Source organism: Microtus ochrogaster, chromosome 24 (genome assembly GCF_000317375.1).
Source record: "Microtus ochrogaster isolate Prairie Vole_2 chromosome 24, MicOch1.0, whole genome shotgun sequence".
Taxonomy (NCBI): Eukaryota; Metazoa; Chordata; class Mammalia; order Rodentia; family Cricetidae; genus Microtus; species Microtus ochrogaster.
Window position 1 is genome coordinate 16,183,315 of NC_022024.1, and position 4,586 is coordinate 16,187,900.

General features: G+C 40.2%; 1 protein-coding gene across 5 annotated transcripts in view; it reads left to right on the forward strand.

Moving 5' to 3' along the window:
- Nav3 (neuron navigator 3) overlaps positions 1-4,586 on the forward strand; it is a 714,280-nt gene that overhangs the window by 577,672 nt on the left and 132,022 nt on the right. The gene's annotated exons all lie outside the window — the stretch shown is intronic.

Consider the following 4,586-nt stretch of genomic DNA (forward strand, 5'->3'; position numbering starts at 1 on the left):
CCTCACTACCTTCCTTCCTTTCTTTCCTCTTGTGTCTGGGAAGAGCTGTTCCTGTATATGGATGTTACAACTAAACCAGAGGATTGACCATTAACTGTTTCATACTCTACAAACTGGGCCCCTTTAATGCCTCAGCATTCAGTGACATTATCTTCAACTAGATGTGAAGGGTTGTGTGGTGAAACTTGGAATGCCACCCTTGTCACTTACCTTACAAGGGTACCTAAAGACATGTCCATATCTAATCTAATAAAACATCCGGTTTCCCATGGACATATATTTTCATCATGTAGTCTCCTCCAAACTCCCTAAACATGAAGCCACAGAGCACATCATCGTTTCTGTCAGTGCAGATTTGCAGAAAGGACTTCCCATGGTGTCCTGTAAGTTGAAAAGAACTACCCCTGCCCGGTGATCTCTTTGTTTCCCACACCCAGATGGTGCTAAGTGCAGGTTTGTTTTTATTCTCATTGTGAATGTACTATGACAAGGTGTTTAATGCGGTTGCCTGTGATGTTTTAGGGAACAGGTTTGGAATGGGAAAGTTTAGAGAGACGGCTGAGGCAAAATATGGCTCAATTTTTCATGTCAGTTTGGCTTCAAAAGAGTAATGATTCCACTGTTTGGAGAATAGTCATTTCTGACTCTGCATCCTCCTAGGACTCAGGTGCCGGAGGTGTATTTCAACATTATTGTCTGGTTTGGGTGATGGGCTGTTTCTCATAAAGAAAGCTCTGCATAGTACAAAGACCAGAGGAAGTCTCAGTCCTCGTGTCTTTTGCTCTATTTTCCGATCTCTTTTTGATCCTCTGGAACTGTAGAATCAAACAATATTCTTCTTTGGCTTGTAAAATTGTAGCTTTCATCTTGTTCTAAGTACATTTCATGTTAGTATTTTCAATGATGTGAGCAGAGTGCCATCCCCAGGCAGTATTTGGGGGTTGCTGTGTTAAATTATTGCAAGATGTGGTTGGATATAAATATGAAATCTTGCTTGTTGTGCATAAATAACCTGGATCATTGCTGTCATGGAACAGGCTCCCAATAGAAGTGTCTAAGCCATGCTGCATTTTTGAACTGAGATCTTACTAATCACATTCACGTGCTTATTCTCCATAAGGGTTGCCCCTCCCACCCACTGGTGCCAGCACACAAAAGTGCAAGCAAGGAGGGAGGTTCACATTCATACAGTTCTGATGTGAATAATCGTATTTCCATATCAGGTGCGAGAAGGAAATTCCCTAGATTGTGTTGTTTGAAATTTATGAAATTTCTGCTGCATTCTTGATAAGGTTCTGCCTCTGACTCAAAATGGCCTCTCATAAGTTAGCTATGGCCAAGGTTTCATGAGTTCAACTTTTTACTGTTGAGTATCCTAATAAATTAGAATTGGCATGGATCTGTGCTTGAAATGTGTAGGACAGTTTTTTAAATGCCACTCTGTGACCACCAACCATATTTTTGTAACCTCCTAAATGTCAACATTATAAAGATAAGTTTGAAGTTTTTAATCTAAAAATCATGGGTGTGGTCATTCACAAAAGTAGGGTTACTTTTCAAAAAATAGATAGCCTTTCAATAACAATGTATAAAGAATGAATTTATGAAGAATCTAGTTATAAAATTAGATTTCACACATATACAAGTTGATTTCCATTAAAAGATGGTAGTGTGACATTGTTAATTATAATACGAATCATGCACAGCAAGGGCACACCACCCAAATTAAATGCTCAGTTTTATTTTACATTGAGCCTGCTGTCCTGGAAGCTGTGGGAGAGCATTTTGTGCCAGGTTGAGAATTCAAGTAGATTAGAGAATATATCATCTTAAAAAATGCATGGAAGTCCCTGCCACAGTGATCGGCAAAGATGAGAAGACTTCCTTGGGAATAATGGTTGGGTTTGAGATTAGGTCAATGGGAAGAAATGAAGCACTTCAATGTTTAAGTAAATTTTGCATCTGTATTGTTAGTATAACTTTTCTTTATTTGATAAACAATTAGATGCATGCATCCTTTTATTGCGTCTTTCCACTCCCCTACATTTGAATATCACTTTGAAGGGCATTCCAGACTGTGCAACCACTCCCCCGGGAATTATAAACACACTTAGTTTTTAATCTCACCTTTCATGGGCCACTGAAATTATTTAAGCAATGCATTTTGCTTTGCTTGGTATCCTTCATGCAATGAACGAGGCAGCAAAGATGGTGTGGTGTGTAAGTGTCGGAGGGCCAAGATCCATCTGTGTGATTGCCATGAGTGGCATGGTGTCTTGCGTGAATCTTATTAGGATAAAATCAAAAGAGGAAGGAAGGGAACTAATGCAGTTCTGATACTTGAGAGAAACACATAAGCAAGCCCCAAAATTCACCTGGAATGGTCTTTGAATCAAACACTCCTTTTGGACTACCAAAAGTATATAGATAGGGAAAACATTCAGAGAAGCAACCTGTGACAGTAATAGGTCTTAAAATTATTACTAAAACATATGGGCAATAACTTAAATATCCATTCCAATACTGGTCTATCTGACAAGTGGTTAGGATACAGCCTGACTGCAATTGGGTCAGGGATGGGTAACAGGTACTGATATAGCCCACAAGCATTTTTCAAGACAGTGCTTGGCACCTGCTCTCCCCGGGTGGCGGCCACACATCCCCCCTCCTGTAGTCTCCAGTGTCTCTTCATCTTTAAACTTCCTCGCTGTTTTACTCCCACTCTGCTGCTTCTGCCCTTTGCCTATAACTATATTCTTTCATTGCTCTTTAAATTTTTCTTTGCAAGCACCCCCCCCCCTTTTTTTATTCCCCAAAGTTGTAGCACATTACTTAGAAGAGGAAAGGGAATATCTCAGTGGCCACTTCTCAACCACACTATATCACATTAATGGGGATCATGCGTGTCATTTCTAGAGAGGATATGGCTGGCATCTTGGGTCTTAGAAACAGTCCTAGTTTCTGAGAATGTTAATTTATGGGATTAGAGATTGCATAGTTCAAATTCATGTGGGAACATTTTTTTTTGGCCACATTTATGAGTCCTGTCTTACTTCTTTTTTCTGTTTCTTAAAGTATGTTTCTTTTAGTGAAGCAATATAATATAAGCTCAATTTGGAATAATAATGCTGCTGTTAGTTGTAATTTAACTGTACAAATCATTTGTAAGTGAGCGGCAACACGTTTGCCCACTGGCAGCAGAATAGGGGCTGTGTGGGCTGACATCCAGGCCGAGGGGTAGTGAACAAAGTGGTAATGTGTGCCTGAGACAGATGGCAAAGGAAACAGCAGTAGTCTTTCATGATTTGAGGGCTGCCTAAGGATAGTGTAAGTTTGTTCAGTGGCTCTCAGAGTCTTTGGATCCACCGAGTAGAACTTTCAAGAGATAGTTGTGGTTCGTTCCTCAAAAATATATTCATCATCAGACGCCGGTAATGTTGGGAGGAGAGAGGTAGAGAGTTTTCCCGTGTTGCAGATGCAGGTGAAATACATGTACCTGTCGCATGGGACTCACAGGTCAGTCCCATAGATGGGTTTCTGCCCCCCACCATCAACTCTACAACTGTAATTAAAGAGACAGAATTTATATGTGTACATTTTTTTTTTGAAATTTGGTCTGAATCCTAAGAAAGTATATTAGTAAATTGAATTGGGACCTAGAATGTTAAAAGAGAATGTGTGTGTGTGTGTGTGTGTGTGTGTGTGTGTGATGCATTTTGACTTATCTTCATGATCATTTTCATAATGCAATTCTCTTCTTTCACTTTCCTTTGACTCTCTTGCTATACTCCCCCATTTGCTGCTCCTCCCAGTCCTCTCCTTCACTTTTCCCTATTAGGCCATTCATTCTAGTTCTTTTCTTCTTTGCTCGCTCCTTTCCTTCTCTCTCTCTTTCAGTAAATTGAAAACTTACACAATATATTCTGATCACTGTTTTCCCTCTCCTGTCTCCTCCCAGATCTCTCCTAAACTCCCCCCACCCATCCAACACTGCTCCTTAGTCATGAGAAAAATCAAAACTACTTTCATATTTCATTCTTATATCCATAAGAGTGGCTCATATCAATAAGACAAATGACAGCTCATGCTAGAAGGGATGTGGAGAAAGGGGGGCACTCACCTACTGCTGGTGGGAGTGCAAACTTGTTCTGCTACTATAGTATACCCATTATCCTTCCTCTGCCAATTTGTAACCATAAACATTGTTTAATGACTCTTCTGCACCCAAAAGATGGGTGCTCATGTGGATTGCCTGTGGTTACCACATGATCAGAACTTCTTGTTCCATGCAGATTAGAAAGACGTGTTTAGGTTTGGATACCCTCGGCTGTGCTTGAACTGTGATGTCCCCATGTGGACATTTTAGTTTCCTAAGCAAAATATAGAGGTAATGAAAAATAAGTGTTGTGAATCTTGTTCCGTGAGTCTAATAAGACCAACAGAGAAGTTTCTGTGAGAAAAGGTGTGTCTGCATTCTTTAATGTGCATGTATAATGCTAGGTAAGGAAGTGCATCTCAGCTACTCCAGATGTGCCTGAAAATGGGTAATTGCCAGGCAGTGGTGGCTCAAACCTTTAATCCCAGCA